The sequence below is a fragment of the Hippopotamus amphibius genome, chromosome 17, assembly GCF_030028045.1.
Source record: "Hippopotamus amphibius kiboko isolate mHipAmp2 chromosome 17, mHipAmp2.hap2, whole genome shotgun sequence".
Classification (NCBI taxonomy): Eukaryota; Metazoa; Chordata; class Mammalia; order Artiodactyla; family Hippopotamidae; genus Hippopotamus; species Hippopotamus amphibius.
Window position 1 is genome coordinate 7,327,172 of NC_080202.1, and position 20,440 is coordinate 7,347,611.

Genomic DNA, 20,440 nt, shown 5'->3' on the forward strand with positions numbered 1-20,440 from the left:
TGGACGGCTGGGAGGGCTGCCTCTGACGTCCCTGGAGAATCGCTCTTGCCGGGCTATGCACTGGTACTTGCAGGGAGGCAGGGGAATGCCAGGGTTTGGCCCTTCTGACCTCGCCTCCTACCAAGACTCATATGGCTAAGGATTCTTCCCTTGTTTAAAAGAAAGGGGGGGGGGTGGAGTTTCAGACGCTGAGCAGCGGAGAAACTAACTTGTGTCCACTACAAACTTCCAGCTCCCATGGGAGTTATTTGCCAAAGATGGCCGTCTTCTCCTGGACTCCTCTCACTGAACCACAGAGGTTTACCCGAGATGAGCTGTGTAACTTGTGGGGTCCAGTGAGACATGAAAATGCAGGGCCCCCTGTTTAGAAATTATTAAGAATACCATGATGTTGACAGCATGGGGGCCCTGTCACTGCTCAGGTGGCTTTGCCAGAACAGGGCCATGGGTCCACAGTCGGGTCTTGGGGCCCTTGTACGGTTCTGTCAGTGGATTCTGATTAGTCAGTTTTACTTTCTTTCCTACCCACAGCTTGAGGTGTGAGGCTGATTCCCCCCATTTCACAGGTAGCGCAGATGGGGCTGGATAACAGTGGAGCTGTGATTACAGCCCAGGTCTTCTGACTCTGAAGTTCCCCTTTCTCTGTGCACAGTACGTCACAATGTGTACCAGGAGCTTAGAGTGGAGAGTGGGTGGCGGTCCCTGGAACGTATGCTCTCAGGGCATCGTCTCCAGAATTGTTAATGTGGAAAAAGGACCACTCACTCTGAAACAGGAGGGAAGGGGGCAGGGCACAACCTTTGAAAGAATGACACAGCCCGAGGACGTAACATAAACTGATTAGACCCGAATGGATCCAAGATGGTGGACAAGTCAACTTCCAGGCGCCATGACAGTTCCAAGGCTGACTGTGAGGGTCAAAAAGTGGGAGGTGGCCCAACTCTAGGATTCTCCGCCCACTCCTTACCCTGTGAAATCACCCACCCTTACAGAAACTGACAGCCCCATACCCTGGTGCCTTTCTCACCTGAGATGGCCCACACTCTGCCTGCAGAGTGTGTTTCTCTCTAAATCTCTAAATAAACTTCTTACCTATCACTTTGTCTCTCACTGAATTCTTTCTGTGATGAGACATCAAGAACTCGAGCTTCATGAAGTCCTGAAACCAGGTGTGTGATCTCAGTTGGAAGATCTTAGGTTTTGGCTGGGTTTGAGTCCCGGCACGTGGGTTCAAGTCCCAATCTGAGGTGCACGGTTTCAACTCAACGTAAAATAAGATTTGGTTTTTCACTTTCAAGAACTGCGTTATAGGAAGGAAGGACGGCAGGGAGGAAGGAAGGAAGCAGGGGAGGAAGAAGAGAGCAGTGCTCACCAGCCAATAGCCAGACCACCACCCCATGCGGTAATTCCTTAAAACAAACACAGACTTTCCTTTACATACAAGTACATCTGTTTGGGGGGGGGCGGGGATTGATGCCATAGGACCTTGAGCAAGTCACTTACTCAGCTTCCTAGGGCTTCCGTTTTCTCATCTCTGAAGATCCTTGACCCTCTTTCACAAGGTCAGGTTGATGCCTCTCTGCCTGCTCGCCCAGCAGGCACGTCTCATTCTTGGGATCAGCGCTTACTCCAGGGCCCACGTGCACTCCCACCCATCCCTCTCCCCTTCTGCCACCTGCTCTGGCCCTCAGTGACCCCCTTGGGTCCAACCCTTTGAATGCCTAGCCTGTGCTACCTGCCAGCTCCTACCGGTACCGCCCCAACACCCCTTCCGTCCGCAAAATGCTCGGTACAGGCTTCCTGTGTTCAGTCCTGATGAACAGGGTCTCTTCCAGCGTCCTCTGCCTCCTCCCTTTCTCCCCAGCGCTGTTTCTGTGTGTCCTTTCCCCCTCCTGGTTCCCGGAGAGCCTATGAATCCCGCTGCGCTTATGGATACCTCCTCCACTGTCTCTTTCTCCTTTTTTTTTTTTCCACCCCTTTCTCAATTCCCTTTCCTTGACACAATGTGAGATTAAGGCATTTTTAAAATATTTATCATGTTTATAAAATACAGAATTATTTGACATGCTTTTAATTTAAAAATCATAGCTCTCAAACAAAATATAGCTCTCTTTAAAAAGCTATTATGAATTTAATTGTTTTTTATTGCTATGTAGTCTTTGATTGATTTTTTTCCCCTTAAAGGGTTTTTTTTTCCCCCTATTTTAATCCCAGGGAAGGAGAAATTTCCAGGGGTTATTAGTTGATTACCTGTTAGGAGGAATAATTGATCTGTCAACTCAAAGGATTTATAAGGATTTGGCTCACAGGATTCATGAAAGCGGTACCATACGTTTAAGTTCTGCCTCAAAAGAAAAACATTTCAGAAGGGGCTTCCCCAGAGATAAAAATTAGCATCTCTCTAGGGATGAAAAGGCCCCGGATTTTTTTTTTTTTTTTAAGGTCCTCCCACTCTTAAGGTGCTACAGCTGCGGCATTTGTGCCTATACCTGCGATAATTGTATGTGTATTTCAACCAAAAGGATGGATTATAAGTAAATATTATAAAGTTTTGAGTTTCTTCCAGTGCGTTTTCCCCCCCCAGTGAAAGGAATGGAACACAAGTAACATTTCTTCAACCTCAAATGGAGTTTTGCTTTTTTTTAAAAAAAAGCAAATGCACCCAAATTGGGTTCGATTCACAAAGGAAAGACTGACTGCAGAGCTAACAGACCCATCATTAGCCATCCCTGCCCTCTCAAATGGCCTGTCCATTCCACCGCTCACAATATGGGGCGAAGGCCGTAAACAAGGGATCCAAGAGAGCTCTGGACAAGAAGCAGACAATGGAGCGGGATAAATTTCTTTAGCATAAATAGCAGTCTCCAAGGGTGACTGGTGTGAATGGGTTCCTGCTGTGAGGGTCTCTGTGCCTACAGAGGAGATCTGTGGCTTTAAGAGCTATGGTCCCACCCCCTGGGCTGTGGAAGTGCTCAGTCTCCCCTGCTGGGCATGGTCCGAAGGCCCCCTGTGGGCCTCCTCTTTCCTTTCAAGCTGTGAGTCCTAAGGAACTCCGTGACAGCTCCTCTTTCATTCTGCTGTGCAAATCCTTGAGCTGTTCCTAGTGCTTTCAAAAGGGAAGTATAAGACATTTTACTTATTCTGTCCAGCAGGAGTGTTGGAAGGCTGGTAAGACCCAGGGTTATTCTGGCGGTCAGCCTGGGGGAGATCTTCCTCTTTGTAAGTGACTCGAAATTCCCTAGGATGACCAGTAACCCACAGTTTATACTTCCTACCTCCTTGTCATCATGCCTGTGGGATGCCATCTGTGTTCTTTTCCCCCCAGGACTTGTGTACTGCTAGCCAACGTCTGGATACCCAGACAGAAACTACACTAGCAGAATTAAGTGTATCCAGTAGTACATGTCAGAGGTTAATTTCTTAGCAGCCATGAGCCAAAATATTCAGGTTCCAGAGTAAATAATTACTTTAAAAGAATTAAATAGTGCATGTACACAGTTAAAAAACAAAACAAACAAAAACCAGTGCCCTGCTCATCCATTATCTCCTGTCCCAATCCCAAGAGTCAGTCATTTGGAACCATTTTTGCTTGTCCTTTTTTAATTGATAACTTGCATGTTACTAAATGACGTATTGATACACACTATTTTCTATTTCTAAACTTTACTTTTTCTTAAACTTTTTTTTTTTAATTTGTTTTTTATTTTTTGGCTGTGTTGGGTCTTTGTTGCTGTGCTCGGGCTGTCTCTAGTTGTGGTGAGTGGGGGCTAGTCTTTGTTGTGCGTGTGGGCTTCTCATTGCGGTGGCTTCCCTTGTTGCAGAGAATGGGTTCTAGGCACACGGGCTTCAGTAGTTGTGGCATGCGGGCTTCAGTAGTTGTGGTTCATGGGCTCTGGAGCGTAGGCTCAGTAGATGTGGTGCACGGGCTTAGTTGCTCCGCAGCATGTGGGATCTTCCTGGAGCAGGGATTGAACCCATGTCCCCTCCATTGGCAGGCAGATTCTTAACCACTGCGCCAGCAGGGGAACACCTTATTTCTCAACTTTAGACATTACCTATTGATTTCCTGATCTGATACATAAGGATTCACTCACTCTGTACTCACTTCTCTAAGATCCTTGTTTTTATTCTGCAGTGCATTACTATTGTAGCTTTCAGTGATGCACTTAAACCTCTGTTTTCCAGTTCCACTGGTCATAAACAGTATGTTTGCCTCTTCTTTCTTCGACCTCTTCTCATCTCTCGGCCCTTCACTTGTCAGGTGTTCATAATTTGCATTCCGTTTTGACCACAATTAGGATTTCTAAACTGTGGTTCTAGGTTGTTTCCAAGTTAAAAGCCAATAAATAGCTTTCAGATTATTATATCTGTATGAATACTGTGCACTGAAAAACCAAGAAGTGCACTGTGGTCGATTATATTTCCTTCTCTGTAATTCTTAACTAATAACCCCTGTGTGAGTCAAAGGAGAAAGTTCGAATCTATTCTCTTTTCTTACATTCCATCACTACTTTAAAACCATGCCATATTTTGGTTTCCTGAAATTTTTTTCAGATTTTTTGTTTGTTATTTTTGTAATTCTTCTGATTGTTTTTTCTTTTTTTTATATAAATTTATTTATTTATTGGCTGTATTGAGTCTTCATTGCTGCTCACGGGCTTTCTCTAGTTGCTGAGAGCGGGTGCTACTCTTCATTGTGTTGTGCAGGCTCCTCATTGTAGTGGCTTCTCTTGTTGTGGAACACGGGCCCTAGGCGCGTGGGCTTCAGTAGTTGCAGCACACAGGCTCAATAGTTGTGGCGCACAGGCTTAGTTGCTCCGTGGCATGTGGGATCTTCCCAGAGCAGGGCTCGAACCCGTGTCCCCTGCGTTGGCAGGCGGATTCCCAACCACTGCGCCACCTAGGAAGTCCCCTCTTTTTTTCTTGTTGGGAAAAGAAGTATGTCTTTTTCACCATACCCCTCATATCTTTTTGAATTCATTTCATTCTTTTAGAAACCCACGAACTTCCTGTTTTGTTTATTTTAAATTTCTTCTTACTTATACCAAACAAAATTAATACTGCCCTTTATATTTCCTAGAGTTTCTAATTGCCTTTTCTCTTTTCCTTACATCCTTTCCCTTTATTTGTCTTGAAGTTTTTCTAAACCGAATCTCCCTTTTTTCCTGGAAACCTACATCCTCAAGCCCTCAGGCTTCCTGTTCCAATCTGGATAGGATTAACACTCTGTAAGTAGTGTTTACTGCTGAATCAAGTGGTATGCCACTGCTCTATTTCTTATTTTATATGTAATTTTTTGATTTCCCAGATAATTGGTAATTCCCTTTTTCCTTCTGTTCACTTTTCAACGCACTTGTGGATAATTCATCCCAGTACATCAACATCTCTTTTAAATGCCTCACATTACTAATTCCCACAAGGGAAAACTCACCAGATTCTCTCTCAAGGTTTTTGTTTATCTTTTGGTTTGTTTGTTGTTTGCTTTTTGTTTGGTTTTCCTGGAGGTTTTCCTTCTAGACCCCCTTTCTGCTTTAATCTAAGCTAAATTACTTTTATCTTTTTTTTTTCTTCTGGTCTCTGCACTATTTGTTATCATGGTATTTCTATTTGTCATTATTCTGTGTTCTCATACTGTTTCTCTGATCTCTTTCTCAAAAATTTTAGTCTTCATTTTGCTGAACAACATCCTTAGCTAAGAAAAGGGGCGAGAGTGGTATGCCTTGTGAATTCTCACATGTGAATATGCTTTACTCCATCTTCATGCTCAGCTGGTAGCTTGTCTGGGTGTAGAATTCTAAATTACTTCAGAATTTGCTTTAACATCTAGTAATATCCGGTGTTGCTGATGAGAAGTCCACCTAGTCTGAGTCTTGTTCCTTTGTTTGTGACCTGCTTTTATTTATCTTGTCATTGACTCAGGAAGCTTTTAGGGTCTTTCTTTTCTTTCTTATTTATTTATTTATTTTTTGGCCACAGCTTGCAGCAAGTGGGATCTTATGTTCCCTGACCAGGGATTGAACCAGTGCTCCCTGCATTGGAAGCGCAGTCTTCACGACTGGACCGCCAGGGAAGTTCCTAGGGCCTTTCTTTTATTGTTGCTGTCAGAACAGTGCATCTGGTTATGCATCTTTTACTTTGTAAAAGCTCTTTCTTGACTGTTCCTTTTTTGTTGGATTCTGTTCTTGTTTTTATGGGTGCTATATTTTCCCCAAATCGCTTCAAGAATACTAAGTAGAGTCTTTCATCATATTCTGTTCTGTATTTAAGTTCTCTTTTATCAGAATTATCTCTGTATCCTCTAGGGTCAGTTTTTCTATTTGTTTGTCTGCACTTTCTCTGTCATGTTATGGGCTTTGCTTAACTGCTTGATGAGTCTTGAGGATGAGTTTGTATGTGTGAATCTGAAAGCAGAAAGGCTGCTGGGAAGCTCTGTGTGAATGGATGCATCTGGCTGACCAATAGGCCTCATAGCCAGGTTGCTGGGGACCCCCCCGCCCAAAAAAAAGCAAAGGACTTGACTCTAGGACAGCAGCACCCGCACTGGCAGCCCTGGTGCCCCAGAGGGTGTTTGCTTGATTTCTTTCGAGAAGACACTCCACCTTTTTAGGTGGATGTAAACACTTGGCTGCTGGTGGTTTTGAAACTGGGTAAGTGGGAGGGTCCATATACAGTTCTTTGGGTCATGTGTTCAGTTCCATGTCTCACCCTCTTGCCTGCTGTCTCTCGGTCTGGAGCCTCCCAGGAGCTGTGCTTAGCAAATTGGCATCGTCTTCAGTTCTGGTTCCTCCTCGTGTTTTCTAAGCCACTGCTTCCCCCTCAGTTTGAGTACTTATCCCTTCTCCATCCATCTGTCTTCTGTCCTCCAGAAATTTGCAGAACGCTCTCTTTCACCAGTGATTCCTCTCCAGTTCTCTTCATTGTGGTGGAGGTGTGCCTTTCTTATGCCTCTCCTCTTTATCTCCTCTTAAACAATGTCTCTTCCAGAGTAGATCTGATGTCTGTTATTGCTATTCATCTGCCCAAATGTAACACACAGAGATCTCAGTAGGTAAGACATCCCGAGTAAGATAAAGTTCAGGGCCCATCCACACCTGGGACTTGGGTCAGCAAGCGTTCTTCGAGCATGCACTACAGTAGGGATTATGGGATATATAAAGATATAAACGATACATTCCCAATCTCACAGTCTTTGGGAAGCCCAGAATTATGGGCATTTTTAGACATTTTGGTTGTGTTTTGGATGGGACAAACCTCAAAGGCTTGCCAGGAACACACCTGGCAATCCTTGTCCTCATAGAAATTGGGAATCATCAAATGGTACAGCAAAGGGCATGTGGTAGCTCATTCATTCTTCATTCGTCAAAGATTTTGAGAGTGTAAGGAGCTGTACTAGAAGTCCATCAGATGCATACCCTGCCTCAGGAGAGAGAAGGCGTGGGTCTAAATAATCCAGTAGAGGAGATAAGACACGTGTCTGAGTAACTCTTCAACACAAGGCAAAATGAGTTAAATGGTATAAGAAGAATACAGGTAAAATGTTACAGGAATTTAAAGTAAAGGTTAGAGAGATTACTTCCTGCACATGTGCATGTAAAGGAAATTAGAACAGGCTCATTGAAAAATGGCTCATTGGGAGACAGCAGATTTAGACACTGGAGATGCAGGGGAGGAGGGGAGGTTGCTCGGATGAGTCCGGGGTACAGGGATAAATTCATCTCGACTGGAGCCAGAATTTCAAAGATGCTAATCACATGTCATCATGAAGTAATACCCCTTCCCTAGAACATCGCTTCTTAATTGAAGCATAGATTTCCTCTGACCACACCTTGTTCAATTGAGGGTCTTTATTCCTTCACCAGCTTCATATCTCAGAACCGTAAAAATACAGCTCCCCACCCCGCCTCCGTCCCCTCTGGTCCTCCTGTTACTCCACCCAGAGAGGTTCACGCCACGTCAGCACCTCCTTTCGCGCCTGCTCACTGCCGCCTCCGGCAGACAGTTTTGACTGGCTTCCTCACCACCCACTTTAGCCCCCTCCTAACTTTCCTCAGTTGGAAAGTTAAAAGGTACATTTCTCAGACTCCTTGCCACTGAGACTCCACACGTGGCCTGGCTTCCAGCTTAGAAGACGTGGGATAGCAGTGACCACCGTGAGGTGTCAGCGAAGCGCAGGGAGACCAGGTCTTCTGGTGGGCATGGGGCTGGGAGCGTTTGGCTGTCGACGGGGAGCGCCGCAAAGACTGTAGCGCTGCTTCCCATTGCCCTGCGTGTCATATGGCAGGCCGCTGCAGCGGTGGTGCCCAGCTGTCCCCTTGTGTGGTTAGCTCTTTTGGTCCTGGTTGTGTCCTCCAAATCTGGTTTTCTGGTTGTGCTGAAGGTTTGGTAAGTTCCCAGTACTGTTTGAAAAAAAAAAAAAAAAATCCCCGTTGCCTAACCTAGCTAGAGTGGATGTTGTCATCAACAACTGAAACTCCACCAGTGTGACTTTCCAGTCACCCACCCTTGTTCCTTGAGGATTTGGATGCTCAATTCCCAGATTTCTCTCACTCTGCTTCCTGCCGTCCTGCGAGGGGATGAAAGACTCTGCCTGGGCGATCCATCCAGCACCCTAGCTTCATCCGTTCTCCATCTCCATGGCTACAGCCTGGGGTCCACATATCTGGAGCTGCATGACCTCTTAAAGTTCCTCTGTCTGATTCCAGCCTCCTCCCATCCCACTTTCCCACTCCACTCAGACCTGACCTCTAACCTCAGAGCGACTTTCAGGCTCTTCCCCCCTCTCTGTTCTCATGTCAGCAAAGCTTCCTTTCCCTGGAATCCCCAACCCAGTGGGGATTCATTTTGACTACACCACTCAAGTTTCTCACCCTTTGGACCTACCTGTGTGTTTATTGTCGCTTAGGATAACCTTGAAAATATGCCAGGCTGGTGTAGGCTCCCCACTGCATATTTATTAATAAGAATATCATATTAGTTAATGCTTGGAAAGTGCTTTTCATGTTCTAGGCACTGTTCCAAGCACTTTAATACATTAACTCATTGAATCCACATGTCCACGTTTTAGAGATGAAGCAGCTGAAGCACAGAAAGGTTAAGTGGTTCACCCAAGGCCACACAGCTAATAAATGGTTGAGCTGGGATTCAAACTGTCCATGTTCTTAATAACCGTACTGTATTTACGTCCCCTTAGTCTCTTTTAAAGGATGCCAAGATGTCTGTGGATATTAAGAACATTTTTTTCTATTTAACCATAAATGTGATTAATATCTCAATGTTAATACCACAGAATTGTGGTTTCTGAAAGCTGCATCCCATTAAGATATCTGCCGGGTTTTTTTTTAATGGAAAAACTTCCTTTTTGTCTCGCATGTTATTTCCTTGCTGTGCAGCCTTAGTCTCAATTCTGTTGTGAGAGCTAGCGTCGTACTATTGCAGATAAAAGTTTCGGGCAGCTGTTGAATAGCTAGGCTGATGGATTTTCTATACTACCCTACTGACTCCTCTGCTTTCAAATCTCAATTCTGTTACACCCAGTCATGCATTCTCTCATAAATGAAGTCTGGCAGTTCGGGACATCAGCGAGTGCTTCTTTCCCCTGCTGTCTTCAAGATAAGTCTAGTGTGGTAGGATTAGTCTTTGGGTTCCAAAATCAGACAGTGGAGATTTGAATGCCAGCTCAAGCACTGAGACCTTGGGCAAGGTACGTAACCTCTCCAAGCTCCAGGTGTTTCATCTATAAAAGTGGGGGTAGCGCTATCGTAAATTCCATGCGAACAGACCAGCATGGTACAACCCTGCCAACCATCCCCATCCCCCCAGCCCACATAGTTAATCCCAGCACATCACATTATGGTCGTCTCCTCAAACAAGCACATACCTATCGCACATGCACACAGCAGCTTGAAGAATTTTAATAAATTATAGAATTCACTGAAGGTTTCATATTGAGACAGAAGAACAGGTTACATTGTATTTCACAAAGCAAATCTTCCCTTAAAACAAAAACACTGCTTTGTCATCCATTGCTCTTTCCTCAGAAGCCCCCTTGGGCTCATTGGTCCTGACCCTCCTGGCCCACCCCGGCCCAGGCGGACTCTCTCCCGTTCCTCTGCTCTATCAGACAGGTAGGAGGACGCCTAAATTCCTGGGAGTCCGTGGATATTCACTTGTAAGAGAAGCAGAAGTATTTCACCCTATTAAATTATTCCACTCGAAGCTTGACTTAGAGAGTTCGCGGCTCCTTGACTGTTTCCGAGAGCAGAGATGCGGGAGTGCAGTGCTCCAGTATGGAATGCCTCTGGCTGCCGCTGTGCTCCTCACAGGGAGATGTCGTGCCTCTTTATACCGGCTGTTCACAATTCAGTTGCTAGAAGCAGAACGTCTGCACCAGCCTCCACCACCAAGTTCTCTTATTTAGATTTTGGTTATCAGAGCTCCCGGTCAGTTCTGTTGATTGGTTGGTTTTTCCCTCCTGCCAGAAAATAAGGGTTCATTTCCAGCCTCCAGCTCACGGTTACATTTATTTACATTACTTTCCTGGACACTTATTTCTGAAACATCATTTCAGATTCTTCATGAGCTTGGCTAATAATAGTCAACTTGATGATTAACTAATGAGCTATAAGCAGTACTTCCAACAGGGAAGATATATTTCGTCACAGTAGACTTGAACATGGCTGTTTGTGGCTATTAATTGAATATGAAATAACTTCTATCGACATGGAGTGTAGGAAGTTAATGCAAAGAGGTCAGGGAGACCATATTTTCCTAGGGTAATCATTTTATTGGCTTTAGTGTCTGTGCCTCTGCTATTTTAGAGATTTTTTTAAACCTTACAAGTCTTACCCCCTTTCCTTACCCCCTTTCTTTCCACTTGCTTCGTAGATGGTGAATCTCTCCCGTTAAAACTAAAGAACTCGCTGTTGGGAAAGTTAAATGAAAATTCAGCAGAGTCAGAGTATTTATTGCTTCCAAAGAAGGTTCTTCATTGTAGATTATCCAGGAGCCAGTAATGAATGTGTCCTATCAGGGGCCAGGGATTTCGGGGGATGAATTTCCCAGGGTTTAATCATTTCATAAGGCCTCTGAGTGTGACTTTTTCCCCAATAATCTACTTATCTCAGTAATTTACCCCTCCTACTGCCTTGCAAGGAAAATGAGTCTCCCAGGTTGTTTGCATGATAAGTAGCTGGGAATTGTGTGAACGTTTCAAGAAGCAGTCCTGAGTTAATTGTAGCAGCCTGAGCTAATGGTTTCCCATGTTAGTTGGCAGGTTAAGTGAAGAAGAGGGCTTGAAAACACCCTTTATCACAAGTACCACGCATTTGAAAAGCTGAAATCTTAAAAAATGTTTGCTTCATGGAAGATATTTTCCCTTGCAATATAAACGGGTGAGAAAAATGTCCTTCCAAAGATAGGACTAGCAGTTTTGCAAACAGCTCTGGATGTTGGCTACTTGGAGGGGTTGGGAGGTTTTTGTTTTTGTTTTTCCAATGGATCGCACTAATTTGCCCCCACCCCCTTTTTTTTAGTTAAGTCAGAATTGAAGAATAAGCCTCTCATTGCAAGCAAACAACTAGAAAAATCACTTGGGAAAAAAATAAAATACGCTTCCTAATATTTTCTGGTTGTACTTTTTTAAGGTGTATTTCACATTTATCCTTGAAGTTTTTAGTATCATAACACATCAACTAGCAAGTACAAAATGGATTTTCTAGTTGGGAAAAAAGTTAGAATACAGTTTGCTTTGAAAGGAGGGGACCAGGAGATTCTGCAGCATCTCCTCAGAGGACAGAGAGGGTGGCGCGCCATCTTACTGAGGGTCTGGAAGTGTAATGGGATTGAATCAAAGCTGGGTCAGAGCAAAGATACTGTGTTTGCCACATTATGTGACTACTAAACCGAAACTACTAAAACAACTGGTGGAAAGAAGGCCCTGGAAGAGGGAAGAACCAGAAACACCTGCTCTGCATTCCGCATACCCGCTCTGCTAGGTCAGGGCCCTCCCATCCTTGAGATCGCTGCTCACACATCACTTCCTCCAGGAAGCCCTTTTTAATTTCCAGACTGGGGAGTCTCGTGTGCTCTTCCATCTCTCTTTTACAGCGTTTTCACGGTTGTAATTGCACATTTCTTTGTATGGTCTAATCATTATCTCTTTCTCTCCGCAAAGTTTAACCTCCCACAAGTATGTAAGCGTCATGTCTGTCTTTCACTCACCATTATAATCTCAGGATCTGAATTCTCAAAGAGTATAGTCACTGGAAGTATTTCAGTAAAGGCTGTCAGGGTGAGTTCACGGGTTGACTGATGACTGTGTGGGGAGGATTTAAGAGGCTTGTTAAGAGGAAGAGAGAAAGAGGAAGAAGAGAGTCACAAACCTGGAAAGTAGAAAGGTACTTGGGGGCAAAAAATAAAAGTGTGTGTGTGAGACATATTCCATGAATAAACTGGCTTTTGGATATAAGGATGAGAAGGGAATGAATTTGAGTGGTCTAAGAAACAGATGACCGAATATGTCCACCAGGTTTCCAGCATAAAATCGGTGGCATACTCACCTGGGTGATTTACAGGGGTGTAGTAGGTGGGGATGAGGGACCGACCAGAAAGAGAGACTGAGGCACCTCGGGATCAGCAGTAGTGGGACACTATTACCCACACCCACCCACTCCCATCCCAAAGGAGCGTGGGGAGAACACACTGTTCTGGAGCCAGACCCAGGAAAGAGGGCAGCAGGCAGAGGAGTGTGGTTATGAGGGGGTACAGCCGACTGCCAGAACCACAGTGCTGAAGCCAGAAGAAATCAGCCAGCCTCTCCCTCCCCTGACCTTGGATCCAGCCAGTGCCTCTGTTGGCCGAATCTCACGGGAAGCCAGAGAGCGGGAGAGCCCGGGGGATGTGGTATGTGGAGATCAGCACCCCCACCCCCAGTCCAGGGTGCAGGGAGGAGGAGGGACAGGGATCCAGAGAGGCAGGTGGGAAATAACCAGCCCAGTGAGGGGATTTAGGTTTGTGCGGTTTTGTTCATTTTGTTGGTAAGGATCTTTGCAAGTACATAATTATATATTGTAGTGACGTTGATTATTTTGGACTGTGGCAAATGAGTTGTTTTTAAAAGATCGGTTTTTCCAAATACCTGCCTGCAATTTTACTTTTTAACTTTTCCATTCCCCTTTTCTTTTGAATATATATTTTAACCACCAATACAATGAACAAGGGGTACCCTGAGAAATTTCACTCCTCTCTCCTATCTGCTTCATTCCCCCCTTTCCCACATAGGTAACCACGTGTACCATCTTCCCATGTCTGCTCCTCTAGTGTGTCTTTCCACAGATACAAGCAAATATGGAAAAGTATATATATGTGTGTGTGTGTGTCATGTCCCTATTCCCCCAACATGTCTTCTGCACCTAGCACATATATTATTTTAGATGTTTATAGGTATGTATATATGAGGACAGATTCCCTCATGTGACAGTTTTGACCATTTTTGCCAGATTGCCCTCTGTAAGAACTATACAGCTCAGTCCTGCCAGCAGCGTTGTAGGAGAGCTTCCACAGCCTTGCTGAAAGCGTGTGTTGCTCAGCTTTTGGAATTTTGCCAATCTGATGGATTGGGGGAAAACAATTCATTGTGGTAGGTTGAACAATGTGAAATTGCAGCTTGTGTAGGTCAGGAATGGTAGTCCATTGGTAATTTCATATGGTTCAGCCTAACAGCTTTATTTTGTCTTTTTCTTATGCGTGAAGTAATATATTTTGATACATGTTAGCTATGTTGTATTTCATTTTGTTCTGAACAGTGTTGATGACCTTGATGCATTTTCCTATTGCTGGTCTTTTTCTTTTCTTTTCTTTTTTAAATTTATTTTATTATTTTTTTATTTATTGGCTGCGTTGGGTCTCCGTTGCTGTGCGTAGGCTTTCTCTAGTTGTGGTGAGCGGGGGCTACTCTTCATTGTGGTGCGCAGACTTCTTATTGCAGTGGCTTCTCTTGTTGTGGAGCACAGGCTCTAGACAAGCGGGCTTCAATAGTTGTGGTGCATGGGCTCAGTAGTTGTGGCGCATGGGCTTAGTTGCTCCACGGCATGTGGGATCTTCCCAGACCAGGGCTCAAACCCCTGCCCCTGCATTGGCAGGTGGGTTCTTAACCACTGCACCACCAGGGAAACCCTGGTCTTTTTCTTATCAAATTTAAGGAGCCCTTTACGCATTAGGGAAAAGAATCCTTTGTGATAATGAGTTTCAAACATTTTTTCCTAATTTATTTGTCTTTTGACTTTATGATTTTTTTTTACCACTAAAAGTTTCTAATTTTTATGTAACTGTAATTATCCATCTTTCTTTGATGACATTTAGATTTTGAGTCTTGGTAAGGTTATCTTCACTCCAATGACACAAGGGATTTCTGTGGATATTTTCCTAGAACTTTAATGGTTTAGTTTGTTGCATTTAAACTTTTGATCCTCTAGTTTACCCTCTAGTTAAGAAGTATAGATTTAAGTCTTTCTTTTTCCAGATGGCTACTCAGTTGTTTTAACACCATTTAGTATGTCCATCCTTAATCCTACTGATTACAGAGGTCATGATCATATACTAATTTAGAAGGTTAATTTTAAATCCTAGCAATTTATCTTAGCTTTTTGGCTGGAAGTATTTTAAGGAATGTCACAGAATTTATATCTTCTTTTACATATTGTGAAATTAATATATGTTTGAAAGAATTAATACCTATTTACTGAGTAAATAAGATGAACAAAACTTAGAAAATGAAGTAACCCTAATTCTATTAGTTATCACTGTTCATATTTTTATATATATATGATATACAGGTACACGTGCACGCACACATTCATTAGGTAAAGAATAAGCTACTAAAACAACCATATTGGAAGAATGGTGGCTTATACAACGTAGAACTGTATTTCTGTTTCATGAAACAGCCCCTAAGTGAGCAGTCTGGGTTAGAAAGGGGTCTCTTCTCCATTGAGTCACTCTTTTTTGTTTTGGTTTGTTTTTTGTTTTTTCGTCAAGTGTATTGAGGCTTAACTTACATACATTAAAATTAAACATTTTTATGTGACCAGTTCCATGAGTTTCAACAAACATAATACAGTTGTGTGACCACCATCGCAATCAAAATATCAAATATTCCCACCACCCCGAATAGTTCCCTCATACTTCTTAGTGGCCAGTCCCTCCCCCACACCCCGCTCCCAATCACTGATCTGAATTCTGCCCCCAGTGTCTTTTTCTTTTCACGGGGTCATTCTTGACCCACTCCCTCTCTGTCTTGTCTCTCCCCTCTGCTGTACGGATCCTTGTCTGTGTGGTCAAAGCAAGGTCATGGGCACACATCAGGCTACACTTCAGGGAGGAGAAAAGAGCGCTAACGTGCATGCTAATTTCAGGCCTGGAAAGGGGACCCATCACTTCTGCTCATTTTCCATTCATGAGGATTTAGCCGACGCCACCTACCTGGGAAATGTACTCTTTCACTGTTGAAGAAAAGGAAAGTGACTCCCGATGGGCTGATCTAGCAGTCGCCCTGCAGCCTGGCCACCCACGTATCCACAGCCATCTGTTGTCCACACAGAGGGCACACCTTTCCCCCCGAGGACACAACCTCAGAACCCCATCCAGTAACTGCATCCAGCTCAAAGGCCAGGATTTCAGAGTGATGGAAAGTCGTCTCCAGTAGGTTCCAAGGTGGTTCCCCGTGGTCTAGTGCCTTCAACACTAAAACACAAGCTACGTGTCTCTCCCCCGCCATCTCCTCCCTAGGATTATGGTTTCTTTCAAAACCGAAGGGGCGCTCATTCAGTGTGCCAGGAACCACGTCACATCCACGTTCCACTTCTGTGCGTAGTTCTGGCTGATTTTCTGACTTCCAGCTAGACTCACAGACTTACGGTCTTCCCCACTCGGAAAGCAGCCACTTTGGGGTTACCTGAAATGATAGGTGTAGGAGGGAGGGCAGTAAACCTCATCTCTGCCACGGGGCTCAAACCCTTTCTTTGGCTTCATGGGAAAGAAAGATTCTGAACACCCCCAGTCTCATTTCCTGTTCTTTGAGGTCTGGTAGTACTTGGCTTTTCCAACCAATTTTCTAGACGTTTTCCTTCTGTCTCTGCGTATAAGCTGGCCGGTTCTTGCTGAGCTCATCCGTTTCTTGTAATGGCTTGCTAAAAGTTAACAAATTATGTGTAAGCATTTCTCTCTCTAGCTACTACACGTGCATTACCTTGAAACCTACAAATATGTATTATTATAGCCATTTTAATAGAAAACTGTGAAGTACTCTCCTACCACCTAATTTTCAGGATTAAATTGGGTGGGTGTGAATAAATTCTTTAAAAAGCAGGCCTATAAAATCAAACATATAAGGGAATGTTATGAACACCATAAAAAGCAGCATTGCCAGCACCACTGATGTGGGCAGAGGGAGACAGAATATTGACAGAGTAGTTTAAATGCACTATAAAAATGGATGAAGACAGAGGAGATCCAGTATTTACCAAGTCTTTTTGTTTAGAGACAAGGATTAGAATGGAAACATATTGATCCTCAGTCAGAAAAAGCGAATTGATAGCTTTTAAGGCGGATAGCCATCCAGTGCCTTCGAAAACCTATAGATAGTAAATTTATTAATAAATATCAAACCTGTCTATGTGAACAGGTGAATGTATGTCAAGTGTGATGGCAAAAAAGGAAAAGCAAATCTCCTGAAAGATGGTAAGCAGTTGTGTAGGCAAATTCTTCCCAGCTTCTCAGGAGAAATAAATTTCAGTAAGAGTACAGAAAAGAAGGAAAGCCTCCCCTTTCACATTATGAAGTTAGAATAACTCTGATACCAAAACCCAGCAAAGATATCTTATACTCACAATTCTGTTGGTCCGTCTTGCTTATGAATATAATTATCCTAAAAAGAAAAACCCTAAGTAAAACACAAGCAAATTGAATCCGGGTCTCTATTAAGAGAGTGAAGCCCTGTTTCCAAGCCAAATTAATTTCAAGAATGCAAAGAGAGGTTACTATTGGGAAATATATTAACATGATTCGTCACATTAATAAATGGAGAAAGGCCATATGCTTACCTTAGTAGGCTCTAAAAAGCCATTTAATAGAATTCAGTGTCTGTTCTTAGATTTTTTAAAAAGCAACTCTTCAAACTATGCATTAAAGGCTGCTTCATTGTCCTGCTAAATAATAACCATCAGAAGCCACAGGCTACCATTTTGCTGGAGGGTCAAAAATTAGAAGATCAAGTCAGGGATAAAATCAGAACGTCGCCTCTCACTGCTGATACACATCATTAATTTTGAGGACCTAAGCTCTGTGGTATGCAAATTAGTTAATAAGGAGAATTAAAATGATCATCATGTCTGTAAATATTTACAGTCTTCTACCTGGAACATTTGAGAGAATGAACCGGAAAATTAAAAAGAAAGCCAAGCCCTTTGCCCATTGTAAAATAAATATACGAGTTTTCTCATACAGCACCCATGACCAGTTAGAAAATACCACAGAGAACAGAGAAAAGGTCACGTTAACAATAGCTACAAAAACTCAACAAGAAGGAAAACACTACTGAGGTTCCAAACCTAACTTTAGGGAATTCCCTGGTGGCCTAGTGGTTAGGATTCTGGGCTTTCCCAGCCGTGGCCCGGGTTCAATCCCTGGTCAGGGAACTGAGATCCCACAAGCTGCACTGCACGGCCAAAACACACAGACAGACAAACAAACAACAACAAAAACCTAAGGAAGGACTGCAGAAATCAGGGCAACTTTGAGGCAGTAGCATAGGATTCTCAAAGCTCCCAGGATTCTTTCCATTAGGACTGCAGGGTTCAATTGTTCACAGCAAGCATTGAGCAAATCTAAACCTCAGGGCTTGCCGTGCATAGGCAGTAACAGGTTTATTTAGGATAGCAGATTTATGGCATGTTGTCCTGAGAAGGAGCACTTGTTTCTAACACAAAGCCACCATTCGTGTTAGTGGTGGGGCTGTGTCCCATCCCTCCTTTGTCTCTGCTTTGGCTTGCTTTCCTGCCACAGACTGGCTTTCTCATCCTGGTGGAGAACATGACCACCGGCAGCCCCACACTCAAGTCCTCCTTGCTCTGTGGAAGGGTTCCTTCCTTAGAACAACGAGGAAAGGTGTGGGGAAGGTTTCTCTTTGATCTGGCTGGAGTCCTGCATCTGTCCCTGAAACATGCGTTACTATGTTTGGCTTAGTCTGTGGTCCAGGGCGCAGGCAGGCTATTTTCTCTGAAGGCAGGAAAAATTATAACTACAGACAGAGAAGATTTGAGTAAATGTAGGACTATGCTGTAGTCCCAGATCGGCTGACTTAAATTAAATTGCAGAGATGTAGCTTTTCGCCCAAGTTGATGTATAAATTTCACATAATCTGATTCGGAATTCCAGAGGGAGCTTTGGGGCTACTTGACATCATGATTCTAAAGTTCATCTGGAAAAACAGATGTACATGGTGAGAATAGCTAGGAAAAATTTTGCGCAGTGAAAAGGAATCACCTTTAATTTGTGCATTTTCCTCAGTATTATTTTATCATCTATCCTGGGCTTAAAATATGATCCCGTGTTGACACCAAATTTTTAAAGCTTTCTCCCTGAACAATTTTTATACAACCCAGGGAACTCTGAATTAGGTATCCAGAGATCTAAATATCTGGTAGTCTTACATCCCTCAAATTATTTTGTGTATCCGCCGTGCACGAGATGCTGTGGGGTTTCATTAGACACAGAAGGCATACTCCCTTCCCACCCATCACTGCTTATATTAGTCTTTTCAAACCAAAGATAGGTATTAGACATTTTAAGTTCGCCATTCTTACATATGATTCAGGGAATAAGTTTGCCAAAATGAAAAGAGCAGAAAGAAGATGCAAAAGATCCGATCTGAAATTACAAGTATACAAAAGAATTCGGGGTTTGGTGAAGAGCTTTAGCTACTGCACACTGTTGAGGGGGCTGGTGGATAACATGGGCTTTAACCCTAAGATATTTGTGGAATAGTAGTAAGAATAATAATAAGAACCTGAAGTTGTACAAAATGTTCAAAGATGCCGGAGCTGGCTTGAGCAGGACAGCATGTGCTGACCACCCTAGCCAAAGGAGGGATAAAGAGACGGAGGGGAAATGTCGGTTCCAAAAGTGTTTGCCTGGGAAATAAATGCTGGTCAGAAAAACTGACATTTGCTATTTTGCTTTGCATTTACAAACGCTGCTCTTCTTGGGAAAGTAAACCCATGATTGAAAAGGAAAGCGGATGTGTAATGCATGAAAATGCCTTTGTAAATACATGTCAGGTCTCATTTCTTTGGCTTTGGCAACAACTGGGGACTTTTCAATTGGAAATTCGTTAAAATAGGCAGGATAAATGTTTACCTTCTGTGATTTATGTTGATACCGTGCCTGGGTTCAGAGTTCTCGACTGGGTAACCACTTCAGGGTCTCTTCATCTCCAGGTGTTGGCGAAGGTAATTGATGGAGGTAAACCTGAACTTAAAAGTCAAGCAGTTTACATTACACTCAGAGTAACAAAGAACTTGAAAGGAGGGCTTCTAGAAAGAGAAGTAAGCCCTGCTCCACTGACTAGAAGCAGAAGTAGTGTTATCAACATTAAACAGCGTTAAGAGTGACTACGGAAACGGCAGTCTCCCTCCTCCTCCTCCCAAATCCTGGGGGTTTCGCAGCTAAAACTCAGCCCCTCCGTTGGCTTTGTAAAGGAAGGGGGGACGTGGTAAGATTCCGTGTTTCTGTGGAGCATATGTTTGGAATTATCATGTAACCACATTTGCCCCAGCTCCAGTTGGAGCCCAGGAAAATGTGGACAACCATGGTAAGATCTGAATCCAGGAGAAAAGGTCATGGGGCCTGTGCTGCAACGCACGTCGGAGGAAGCTCTTCCCAGCCATCAGGCCACCTGAAGTCCCAGAGCAGATGTGAACCCAAGGTGGCCTCAGACAGTGAACCCCCAGGCCCAGGGGAAGTGACCTTCTTCAGCTAATGGGGAGGGAATGAAAGCAAGAGAGAGCTCGCAAAACACCGACCAGAGGAAGACCAGGCGGGGAGGTGAGCCCATGTGGCTAATTGGTCACAGGTCGTGAATTCCCCACAAGCATCTTTCTCTTCAGCCGCATCTGCCTGGCTCCTGAGAAGGACCTGGATCTTCAGAGGAGTGGCAGAGGGGTGTTTGCAGGGGTGGATGCTATTGAGGTTTGGGGACCTTTTTGGTTTTTTAAAGTTGATCCACAGAAGTATGTCTGCTCACAGAGAGGTACTTAGAAGGGAAAAACACGGCAGGAGTGGGGCGGAGTGAGGGAGGTGTCGGAAGGGCAGGAAGACCCTCTCCCGCAACCAGCCTGTGCCCGCGGCTGCCCTCTCTGCCAGCCCGCACGCTCCTCTGCCAGCCGTT

At 43.9% G+C, this 20,440-nt stretch overlaps 1 protein-coding gene across 2 annotated transcripts in view; it reads left to right on the forward strand.

The window, feature by feature from the left end:
* The window catches only part of STX8 (syntaxin 8), a 225,202-nt gene that overhangs the window by 168,291 nt on the left and 36,471 nt on the right, over window positions 1-20,440 (forward strand). The gene's annotated exons all lie outside the window — the stretch shown is intronic.